This window comes from Halyomorpha halys, unplaced genomic scaffold, assembly GCF_000696795.3.
Source record: "Halyomorpha halys isolate HHAL.00 unplaced genomic scaffold, Hhal_1.1 Scaffold920.1, whole genome shotgun sequence".
Taxonomy (NCBI): Eukaryota; Metazoa; Arthropoda; class Insecta; order Hemiptera; family Pentatomidae; genus Halyomorpha; species Halyomorpha halys.
In genome coordinates, this window is record NW_027114350.1 from 73,329 (window position 1) to 86,645 (window position 13,317).

Consider the following 13,317-nt stretch of genomic DNA (forward strand, 5'->3'; position numbering starts at 1 on the left):
AGGTTTTTTTTAAAAAAAAAAACGCTAAAAACCGTAAATAAATATTATTGAAAATCAACGTTAGAAAAGAGGGAAAAAGCTTCAACTTTATTAAAATAGGACTAAGAATTACGTTTTAAGCTTCGAAATTTTAATATGTTTCTCTGACCTTAAATATATCACCCAGAGAAAAGCCTATATATGCTCTGCCTGTTAACAGCAACCTCTGCAATCTATAATTAAAAATTCGTTTAACTTTTTTTTTTTTTATAAATAATGTTTCATTATTCATATTTTTATATAGTTTGATATCTTTTTTAATATTGCTACAAGTTTAAACTTATTAAAATAATTTTAAAAACCGTCTACAATTCATACTTAAATATATTTAATCACTATGTGTCTATCTTTAAATATAAAAAAAAATGTTTGTCGAATCTTTGTTCACTATATACATTTGAATTATTAGACCGATTTACTTACTGTTTTCAAAATGTCTTCTGTTGTCATAGGAAGGTTTAAAGCAACTAAAATCCCCGAATTTTCAGGTTAAAAAAGTTTATGTGAATAAAATTAAACGTTTTAGGTTTGTAGCTCAGAAAGTATACGTTCATTGTTATTGTATTGCAATCGAGTCATCTCTAAACGAAGAATATGAAAAATAAAATTACTGATTCTATTAAGCAATATTATATTTACAAAAAATTATAAAAACATGATGTGGGTAGGTGTAAAGTAGGTGAAAAAAATTTTTTTAGGAAAAAAAAATATTTATTTCTAGTGTAGTCTTAAACTGCTATATACCATTTTTCAAAGAAATTAAAAAATTGGAAGTTTTTCGCCTTCATTTATTTGGAGACTTTTTTTTCTTCCAATAACTATTGTTTATATAATCGTTTATATCTCTTCTGCATTTTATCCACTTCCTACGTTAATAGAACCATTGGAAAGTAGAATGTCTGCTCTTAATCACTTAATGACCTTACAAGGACAAAATATGGGTTCCAAATAAAGAAAACATTTTCAAACGTTTTATTGTATATCTCCGGTTCTAATTTGTTTAAATGTATTCGATTCGTGCCTTCTGACAGTTTATGTAGAGTCCTAAACTACTGCAATGCTTAATTTTTCCTAAATACAATAATTTATATCCAAATATCAATTGTGATCATTAAATCTATATACATACTCAAATATAGTAATAACGGAGCATTGCCGGGTCAGCTAGTAATGTATAATTAAGACATATAATTATATGTTGGTATAGTAGCTATCGAAGAGATTTAACGAATTTTCAATACCTTGTTTGCCTGTTAAATTTTTTTATTATAAATATGTTTATATATATATATTTTTACTACTATAAAATACAAAAATTTGATCTTCACATTTCATTACAAGTGATGTGGCTACGGGATAAAATTAAAATTGCCATTCAATACTATATACTGAATATATTTCTAAATATTTAATATATTCGAAATATTGAATACATACCCTAAATATTGAATATATTCGATACTAAATATATATTAAATGTTGAGTACTTTTTCTGTCTTGCAACCAAAAGTATCGGGATTGCATTTACTGATTTGGTCATCAAAATAAAACAATATTTATACATAATAATAAATTAAAAAAAAAAAAAAAACATTAAAAAGTTATAAATCGCTCAAATTAAGTAGGTACTCATTTTGACATGATTAAAAATTGATTGAGACAGTCTTATCGCAGTAGTTGACTTCATAACGAAATAAAAAACTCCCAAAGGGGCTACTTGACCTTTGAATGTTGAGAGACAAGGAGTGATTTTGTGGGTAAGGAAATTTGAAATTATTATATTGATTTGATACCAAAAATATCTTTGTATATCTGTAAGTTATTGTATTGTATATTAAATTATGGTACTTGTCTCAACTAATTAGTCAAAATGATAATGAACTTTTTTTTTTATTTCACTGATAAAAAAATAAAATACAGATTTTACAAACAAACTTTTCTGGATTTAATGCTAGAAAATTTTGCGATAACACTATATGAATTAATTTCTTCTAGAAGATATCGTTACATGTTCATTAAGATGAGATTACTTAGACTTCATGTCGTTTATTTGCCTTGACGCAATTTTTACATGCCTGCTTGTCAGAAAAGAATTTTCTCTATTGCTGTTATCACTAATTAATTTTAAAGCTAAATTCTACTTTTGAGAAACATGGCTCTAAAGAATTTTGCATTATAAGATATTGTGTTTGAATAATTAAATAAAGGCGTAAATTTAAACGAAAATAATAAAAATGAACGAAATTATCTTTTAAAGTTGTAATTTTAAATTAAAGAAGTAAAAGATGTTTCCAATTAAAAAATAACAATAATAAGAGTTCCAAAATATAACAGCATATTTGTATATTTTTTATGGAGAAAAATCATGGACTTATTTAACGTTGCATAAACCTTCATCTCTAAAATATCTTAGAAATAGGGACAATACTTTACAGAAATGTATTATATTAAAAAAAAAAATATTTAAAAATATCTGTAAACAGTGGCCAAGGTTTTTACAAAGCAATGCTTTTCGATTCCCATTCCATTATAAGAAAATGCTGAAAATTACCCAACTATATAGATAAATTATAAATCATAATTGATTTATTCATAGCTTTAACTCTTACTCAACATTTTCTTACAGTACCAGTAGAATTCATTGCATCAATATAAATGTTGGGATTGTATAGATAATGGTCTTGGAAGCCAGACATTGGACGCCATTTCGCCATGGCCTCCGACAGAATTGAAGAGAAATAAGGAATCAGTAAAACTTTAATTTCTAGAAATATTAGAACCCATATCATTTTGATTAAGAATTATAATAATTTAGGTTAACGTCAACATTCCTTGCCATGGTTGAGCAACCACTCCAGCTTTCTCGAACCAGAAGTGACTGACGGATATCTATTTAATGAAACCTCGCAAAAATACAGAAAATTCAAATCCAGATTTTATGTATAAATTGACACAGATTTCTCTAAATGCATCTTAACTATTAGGAATCCGATATTTTACGCCATTATAACTTTTTTATAATTAGGTTTAATGTTTGATCCTGTCTTTTATTATTGTTCGCTTATTTGATTTACTATCACTTAAATCCTGGAAATATCAACTGTATTGTGTACCAATGAGGTCATCGACCTCTGACTAGTTACGCAATTATGGATAACTCAACTAAAAGTACGCTTAACAAAATATAATAACTTTTATTATATTATTTTTCTTTCATCATTTGGTAGAGTATGCGTCATAATACAACGTAAAAAGCAAAAACGAAACAACGTAAACAAAACAAAAGTTGGATAAATTTATGACTCAAGATGTGTATGAAGAGTTTTGGAAATAATTATTTAAGATTTAAGATCGCATAAAAGCAAGATTGGCGTTAAAAGGGCCTTTTAGTAATGTCTAAATTTATCATGCATTTACTGGCCAATTTATTTTTAGAACGTCGTCTTCTTGAACTTCAAGTCCAAGCATATCTCTCATTTCTCGAATTTTAAACACTACATATTATTTTATTTATTTTTTTTAAATAATAAAATAAAAAAGCTAATGGCCGCTTCGCTCAGGAAATATTGCACTACTCATATGAATGGAGAAGAGCGAAATCAAAATTAAACAAATGTTAGATTACTAATTTAATATATTTATTAATTGATTGTTTGAACGTGGTTTATATTAATTATAGCACCAACTTCAATGATCCAATTTACTCTCAACACTTTCTTTTAAAACCTCCAACGTTTGGGCCCTCCAAGGAGACAACTTCAATACAAAAACTGTGCTTTTTTTTTTTTTTATAGGTTGCACCTACCTCATTGTTAGTATTATTGATGTGGTTAGTAGAAAAAGGAAAAAAAAAATTTAGGATAGTTTTTGTATTGAGATATTGGATGGTTTATTTTATGACAAGGTCAATTAGCCTGAAAAGAAAGAAAGAAATTTTAAATGAATTGTGACTATTCAATGATTAAGGATGTCTCCTTGAAAATGGCCTTAGGGCCGAAACGTTGGAGGTTTTAAAATAAAATGTTGAGAGTAAATTTGATCATTGAAGTTCGAGTTATTAAATCAACAAGTAGTTGATTCTGTTAACTAGTTCATGTAGTAAGGATAGTTCATATGACTAAAAAAAAATATATATATATGTAATTATAATTAATAATGAAAAGAAAAAATACTATTGAATATGAAAGGCTGAGGTGCTAAAAAGCTGAAGTGTATTGATTGAATAACCATTTCAGGACATGTCGCTTTAGCCCAGTAGGTGGTTCAAAATTTATAGAAAATAGGTCGAATATCCACAATATACAATAGAATAGCGAAAAGTTTAATTTGGAATGTTTTTTTTTTTTTTTTTTTTTGTGTTTTTCGAAACGTTTACTTTTTATTTTGTGTAACTCGTAACATTAATTTTCCCTCTGAGACTATCTTAAACAACTTTCAGATAACAGTTACTGTACACTAACTCAAGCTATATGTTGATCAACTATCGTTTTAGCCAAATGAAATAACTTAAATAATTTTAAAAAATGGGCGGATACTTTGTATCCGACGGAGATTAATAAATATAAAGTTGTTTTAGAATTTGGTTCCACTTCATTTTCGAATTAATGTGTTGCCATAACCACCTTCTTTAACCATCCCTTAAAAAAGAAGTACACATTGAAATTGTTAGTCAAACAATTAAAGCCGTTCAAAACTGAAAAAAAAACTGTGTTTATAATAGTAACTCGGTTCGGAAACATTTTGGGTAGTAAAACTTAGGTACGAGGTAGTAAAAATAGAACAAAAATGATCATGAGCATAAGGATAGGCGAGCAGGGGGGGAGGGCTGCGGCTCCCCCCTAGATTTTCGGAAACCAAGAAAAAAAAACAAAGAAAATAGTGAAGTTGTTTGATAGATGATTTCTTTATGGAAATAACCTATAATGAGTAAAGTTACATTGTTGCGTTGACATCTTTAAGGATCACAAAATCACAACCATACCTTTGAAGTAGGATACACGTCCATTCTTTGGTAAAAAATGTAAGATTCAATGAGCACAATTATTTGTCATGTACTTACCTCTAAAAACCTTTTTTACATTCCATTATTCCTATTATAACTAACAGTTATAATCTCAGAATGTTTATTGAAAATAAGTAATTGTAGAATATAAAAATAGAATAATAACTAAATAAAATATAATATAAATAACTGTAATATTTTTGCCAGCAATCCCAGAAGGCCGATACTCTCCTAGCAAACCTCTTCATCACCTCTAATATTTTTGTATTGATTGTGTGTGTATTGTATGTATTTATGTACAATAATTAATTTTAGGCTCGATTTTCAATAATTTATTGTGATTATAGTTAATGAAAATTTAAACAGTGATGAAGGAATTTTATGAAGTAGCGATAAAATGGTGGGAGTATTTCTTGGAATGCATAATTACATACTTTTCTTTTAACCAATATAAAAAATATAGGTATGTGTGTGTGCGATTGGCTGAGGTCTGCTCCCCCTAAGTGAAATCCTGCTTACGCCCATGAAAATGATACTGGATTATTATTACAGTATTACTGTTGGTATCTAATCTATTTGGAGCTTTTTAACCTTAATATCTCTTCAAAATTAAACTAGTTTCCCCAAGTTGGGTATACCGTTGGTATGACAGTGAAATGAAGCAACTTCTATTAAAACCCCAAGATCCTATCTAGAAAATTAATTGTGAGGGTTTCTATCAAATATGTTCATATACTCTTCATTTTTACTTGTTTGATTAGCTTTGGCTGTTACGATCACCTGACGAATGATATTTTCTTAAAAATTGGTTGTTATCTTGTAGAAGATTCTAAAAATAGATAAAAAAGTTATAAAATTTTTAGTTGTAGTACAGAAATTTGGAACTTTATGGGGAGAAAACGTGGTTTCCTTGGACAGTCCGCTTAAGAAATCATATCTGAACAACGGATCAAGAAAGGAAGGTAAGGTTGGAACTATATTTTGGGTAAATCAACTCTCCCCTCCCCTGTTTTAATTACTTACATTTTCTCCTGGAATACCGTATATCTATTTTTTTTTTATTTATATGAACTTGTGTAAATTCTTACAGTCCAGAGAGTCAAATTCATAATAAATTATTTTTGTATTCAAATGTCATAATAAATCAATGCCAGGTAACGTTTAAGGTGATTCCAAATATATTTATAAAAAATATGAACATGTATCTCTATGGATGAACATTTGTTTGTACTTGATATTACTAGAAATGTTGAAGATTATTAGAATTTTGTTTATCGATTTCAGCTTTTATCTTAATTATCAAACATTCTCGCTATTGTTTTTCATAATTACCCAGTTATATGCCTACGGCGACGGCTCAGCATAGATACCGTTGATAAGCTTCAATCATCATGAAATGTTTTTATCAGCATTGACCAGTGAACAGCTAGCAGAATTATGATCCTTTGGACTGAGTTCACCAAAAAAAAAAAAAATTGTTGTTGATAAATTATAAAACTAAAGGTTTGAAGAGCATTTGGGTACTCTATAATAGAACAGAGTCCATTGTCTGTAGACCTTAACCAATGATGTAATATTTAATAAGTTTATCTTCTATTATCTTGTTTCTTCTGTCTGTCTGAGTATATAAATATGGTTTGCGAATTTAAAATGTTTGGCACCTGTAAGAATAATAAAAATACCAAAAAAATTTTAAAAATCTGTTGCTCTTCAAGTATCCCAAATTCTTCTGTACCCTTGATGGCTTAGGGACCCTTCTAAAAACAGAAAAAAATATCTTATTGTTTTATTTCTACCTCGAACGACCTTGTATTGCTTTAGACTGAATCATCTGCTTGCTACATGATTCTGTTTTTTTCAACATTGATCCGAAAGTTGGTTCGAATGTGTCAAAGGACGTATATTCAGCACTAGGAATTGTTTGCTCGTAGTTGGACTATCAAGTAATACAATACGCAACATAATTGCTTACAATCTGTTTCACTATCTGCTGAGGTAAATCAAAATCAGATGTGTGCATTGCTAACCTCAACTACAACAAAAACTGTAAGTTCTCCCCTGATAAGTGCATTTTTGAGGAAGACCATTATTACGTTAATAAGAAAAAGTAGTTAAAAAAAATAATATCGAAAATGTAATCAGTTCTAAAAAAAAATATCGCTTTTAACACGGCATGCTAACCGTTGAAAGCTGATCATAAAATTCAAATAACTAAATTTGCAGTGAAGGCATGTTGTAATAAAGTTATTAAGTACTACAAATATTTGTTTTGTGTTGAGAAAGATTTTGTTAATCATGTTTCTAAATGAATCGCAAACTTTATATTTGTTATTATCTTATGTTTATTGTTTTACTTTAATTATAAAATTAATTTCAAAAAGGCGTTCTTAAAACTATTTATTCATGAATGATCTATTAAATTATTCAATTGATACAGTACCATATAAAAATGGTTTCGTTTTTCCAAAAATACAAAATGACCTATTTCACTTCAAGCCTCATTTAGTTTTTGTAATTTCTTGTAGATATAAAATCATTTAATGATACCATTGATATTTTTTTTTCGTATTATTGAGAAAGAGACATATCGATTGGTAAAAAAAAAATTGAGCAACGCAATAAAAACGTTTAATTTTGTTCATAACTTTTTTCCTACCAGAGAAATCAGGGATTTAAGTAGCTTTGAACATTGCTAGGGCGACAGGAAACATTAATAATAATAATACAGATCAGTGTAAAAATAAAATATCATTTATTCATCAAATTTCAAATTCATTTCGTGTTTTTGTATAATAAAATATCATTAATTTTATACTTTTTAAAACGTCGACTTTAGGCAAAGCCGAAATTTTGAAAAGAGATGTATACACCTTGGCATAGCGTTTGAGTAAGTTATATGAATATGTGAACATAAATAAGCACGTGCGAAGTTGTTAACTGTAAAATTGTGGTATTTAAAATTAAAGATATTAACATATTATTTGCACATAATGAATAGATAAAAAGAAAGATGGGAACGTACCTTGTCATCTCGAAAAGATGAAATATATTATATATATATATATTAATATAATACTAATTATAATTTATGGTCATAAATTATTTTTAAATATTATGCATCGACATAAGTTCTACGTCATTCTTCTTAATTCAATGCCTTATTGATATTCAAAAATTATTTTCATAACAAATATTTGTTGTCATAGTTGTTTTGTATTTTGTGTGTACGCGTTATCCGGGATATTATGGGACATATTCCGGATCAAAGGAATTCTACTATAAAACCAAATATGTCGATTTCTGGAGTTCAATTGTTAGGTAGTTGTTTGTATTTTTATGTTGTAACGGACAAAGTAATTGGATTGAGGAAAATAAGGAATCACATTTATTTTATTTTTTTTAAATGGTGTACTTAAAGTAGCAATAAAATTAATGATGAAATTCAGAAAAGATCATTACCACTATACTATAAAATTACTCAGCATAAGGTTATTGTCTCAACATGTTAACTCTATACTCCTATGCGACATATATATATATACATACATTAACATGATATTCTTATTAACTATTATTATTTTAAATATAATTTTTTTCAATTTCTTGAGAATGGTATTTATTTATTAAATAAATCAAATGGTATCCTTTTTTAGTCTCGACACTCTTTATTATATTATTAGTCCAACGTTTCGGCCATATTCAAGGACAATCTTCAAGTATAAATTCTCACCTCACACAATAAACTGAGTCCTATTTATGCGAATTTAGGCTCCAGCTTTACTAAAAAAGATCTGTTGGGGATGTGTTCCCACATCCCTTTAGATCTTGTGGAAGTCGACAGTCAACAAATAAATAATGAAAATTAAAACGACAATTCTTGTTAAATTAAAAACAACAATGACCTCGTTTTAATACATACCACCCCCGCTCTCTTCACGCCAGTGTAAGGTCTCTAAACATAATGCATTTTTCTAAACCTTCCTTAGATTCTTACAAGTCAGAGCACACATTGACTTGGTATTCAGTTAATGAGGGTCAGAACGTATTTAAATGCAAAGGAGTGCATTATGCTTAAACTTCTGTAGTAATGTATTCAGTGAGCTAATGTCAAAGCTTGATCGTTTCACGTTCCCAAAAATAATCGCTTCCAACAGATTAAAGTACATCTCAATATTTAAATGATTGCTAGGTTTTTGATATTAATTTTTGTGATAGTAGTAAGTAATAGTTCATGGAAGTAATACTTCATGGAATTCAGTGGTGACACTTTTATATTTTTACTATGGGAACAAAAACATCGCAACTGATTAATATTTTTAAAATGTGATTACTTTTTTTTTACATTGCATAAGAATGTATATTAACTAATGTTACACACAATGTTTCGACTGTAAGTAAATTACTTAAGTCGAAAAATTGTATTTAAAATATCGGTATTTTAAATACAATTTTTCACTTGCATAATGGATATTATGCAAGTGAAAAATTGTATTTAAAATAGAAAAACAAAGATAATTGGGATTATAATTTCCTTCAAAAATATTCTTAGTTGTATTAGAAATTTGATGCTATAAAACTAATTTTTTTTTCATATGCATTCTTGCCTAAAAATATTGAAAAATAAATATAACAATAGTTATTAAAAAATCAAATGGTATCCTTTTTTAGTCTCGACACTCTTTATTATATTAATAGTCCAACGTTTCGGCCAAATCGGCCATCCTCAAGGACAACCTTCAAATATAAATTTTACCTCACATCAAAAAATTTTTTTTTTTTAATAATTATTTATTGTTATTTACAACTGTATACATATATACACATCAAGTAAATTTGGTGTAAGTTATATTATGACATGATACAAACATGTGGGGAATCTACCCATTGATAGAACTCCAAAAACATTTCTAAAGGAGAAGATCTCGAGGCCATCTTCTTTTTAGACGCCTCGGAGGATTATTAGGTAGTGAAGGAGAAGCCAGGTTAGAAACGAGGTGGTTTGGGTGGTTGTGAAGTTTATTATGGAAGGATTGGTATCTGGTTCTGGCCAAATCGGCAACATTGGGAACATTGAGGTCCTGATGGATGATTTGACATCAAAAATTTAAAAATGTTTTGCAGGATATTCTGCCCAGGTCATCAATTATTAGTCAAAAACACCCTATTCTATTCAAACTTCAATAATTTTTAAAATTTTAATTTTCGATTAATCAACTATCACTATCATATAAACAAACTACAATATAAATATAACAGTTATTTATAAGTAATTTAACGCAATAGATTTATCCTCTACCTTTAATCCTGGTTTTTGTTATTTAATAGCTGAAGAAAATGGAAGGTCCCTTCCATAGGATTTTGGGCTTGGGACAATAGGATGAGTTGTTTTTTTAATGTTGAAATTACTATGTTTCTACACTACTAGAGGCATTTCCTAGAGCAACCCATAAACGGAAAGCAAATCAGATTCGGTTTCAGACTTTTTGTTCATTGATACAAAAAATTATTACTTAGCGATGTATGAACCCTAACACGTAGCTAAAATTGTGGCTCTTCCCTTACAACCTGTCTTCGGCTTGGGAGGTAATTGACATGTCTGCGAAATTACCAAAGGAGTTAGGACTTTAAACTATTTATATCAACAGCATTGATTGACTTAAATAAACACTTGATTATTCCATCTCGTTTTCCAAGACTCAATGGTCAGACAACGCGGCCTTTCCACTTTTATAAGGGAGTAAAGCAGAGAGATAGCCTAAGCCCACTAGTATTTGTCCTCCTTATGGATGAGATATGGAAAGTGTGTAAAAGTAGATGTCCAAGAGCACAAATAGGTTTTTGGAACCTAACTCCAGTACTGGCGGTGATATCTGCGGATGATATCGTATTGATAGCAGACTCTAAAGAGGCTCTTCAGACACCCTTGAATGAATGGAATGGAAAACTGAAGATAAGAGGTTTGCAAATAAACACTAACAAAAGAAAAATCATGTGTGTCGGAAGAGAAAACGCAGAGCCTAGGATTTTGTGTAATGGTGAACCCCTAGAACTTACGAATATGTATCTAGGATAATAATAAATAAAGATGGTAAAATAGACAAGGAGGTTCTAAATCGAGTGAAGAAGGCCAATGGAGTGTACCACTAGATTTCCAAAATTGTTATAGACAAGCAAAAAGTAAGCAGAGATGCCAAAATAATTTAAATAACCATTCCTCCCAGTTCTCCTGTATGGATCAGAAAGCTGAACAGCCCTCGACAATCACGTAGGTAGGATAACGGCAGCAGAAATGAGATTCCTCCGAAGAATAATAGGTAAGACCAGGAGAGACTGCGTCAGAAATGAAAGAATTCGGGAGGATCGGGGTGTGAAATCAGTAATTTGGAAGATAGGCCAGAAGAAGTCGGCCTCGCGGCAGACCCAGGTGCATATACTCCGAGTACATTGGAAAACTAGGGGCAAGAGGACGCACAATTCCGGAGATGAGAAGACTAGTCGGGGACAAGGTCCAGTGGGCTAGATGGACTGAGACTGCAACTCCACGCTTAACGCCACACAGGATTTAGAGGAAGAAAAAAAAGTATTCCATCTCTATTTTTCCGTAACAGTAAACAGAATAAACGTACAAGATTTAACTTGGAATCAGATAAACAGGAAAATACAATATACCTATAGAAAAAAATGAAAATATTGCAGCTATCACATATCATTTATTCAAGCTGTAAAAATGGTCTCCACATTATTGTTCTTCTTTTTTATTTTGATATTTTATGAATCATTACAGGTTTTATTAATCGATTGTGAAATGAAACAATTTTATTATCGATTTTGCAATTACCGCTCTTATTTTTAAACGCTCTCCACTCATGTAATTTTCCAACTTTCCAAAATATCATTAACTTTTCAAATAAATAGTTACTCCATTTGAACTTGATTTATTACAGAAAGTTAGATAAAACCATTAAAAAATATTCCAGCCCTTTTTAAGAGCTGAAGGGTTTAAAAAAAAAGGTCAAATATATATAATGAAGAATAATTTAGTATAAATGATAAGAGAGTTAAGATTACTTAATATAACTACTTAAGTATTCAAGCAGATATTTCAAGGACACCACCTTGTTTACAATACTACAACAGCATTTGTTGTTAAAAGTAGAAATATTATTTTCAATATATTATAATTCCTCAAATATTTTTTTAGTATAACTATATATATATAAAAAAAATGAAATCACGTCTTTATCCATTATTTATTGAACTGTGGAGTATTTGGAATGTTGGGGAGATGAATCGTTTTTAAATTTTCGAAAAAACAAGAAAGAATGGAACGGGTTTCCATCGAAATTTGTGCAAAGCACTTTATAACCTAAAAATATGTACAAAATCCGAAGTAATTTCTTTGCTTAGAGTCGCTAGGTTTAGATTAATAATAATAAAGAACTTATTTACCTTTCAAATGAAATTTATTATTCGTTATAATGTTTGTCCTTTTTTTCTGAAGAATTTATATTATAAATGAAAAGTTTAAGAGTTTTAAGGAAAATATGGATGTGAAACCAATTTAACTGTTGAAAACTGCTTGTCCAAAATTTGACCCAATTACAATACTTTTGTCACCTAGTAGTAAAAGTAAAAAAAAAATTGAATAATAAACACAATAAAATTAAAGTGAAATTAAAAAAAAAAACTTGATAAAATGGACTAAAAATCTTGTAAGTTTTAAACCACAAAAAATAATTTAGTCCCATATTTATGAATATAAAAAGATAACACTTATTTACCAGACCTAAAACCAAAGGATATACCACTAATATACTTATGATACATAATTAGATAAATAGCTAGGATATGAAAGATCAATGTTTCTGGAAATACTCATCTATAATTAGATCATTGCCAATTAATGAGAAGAAACATTCCTTTCAGTATCAGTATATATTTATGTCCAAGGAGTTTCAATTGTTTTATGATTGGATTAGAAAAAATTATTTAAAATTTTTTTAATTGATAGTCCTATTAACTAAAAGTATTCAGTATCATTTTTAATTATGAATGAAAACCTTATATCATATTGTCATTTAATAAATAATTAGATCTTGTGAATGATATAATTTTAAGATAATAATATATTTTTATTTTATGGACTTGTTATTGATTTTGGAAAAACAAATATTACTTTTTTTGGCCAGTATCAAAATTTAAATTGAAGAATGAATCACACAATAGAGTAATAATATTTTAGCTTTTATAAAATAATATTAAGTCAAAATTATTTT

At 28.7% G+C, this 13,317-nt stretch overlaps 1 protein-coding gene across 2 annotated transcripts in view; it reads right to left on the minus strand.

Moving 5' to 3' along the window:
• The window catches only part of LOC106687167 (uncharacterized), a 52,029-nt gene that overhangs the window by 36,476 nt on the left and 2,236 nt on the right, over positions 1-13,317 (minus strand). Inside the window, exon 1 of one of the 2 annotated variants that reach the window (XM_067051552.1) lies at positions 6,374-6,395. The exons of the other annotated variant lie outside the window; for it this stretch is intronic. The gene's annotated coding sequence lies outside the window, so the exon portion shown is untranslated. Of the gene's footprint in view, positions 1-6,373; positions 6,396-13,317 lie in introns of those variants that run through there. 2 annotated transcript variants of the gene reach the window in all.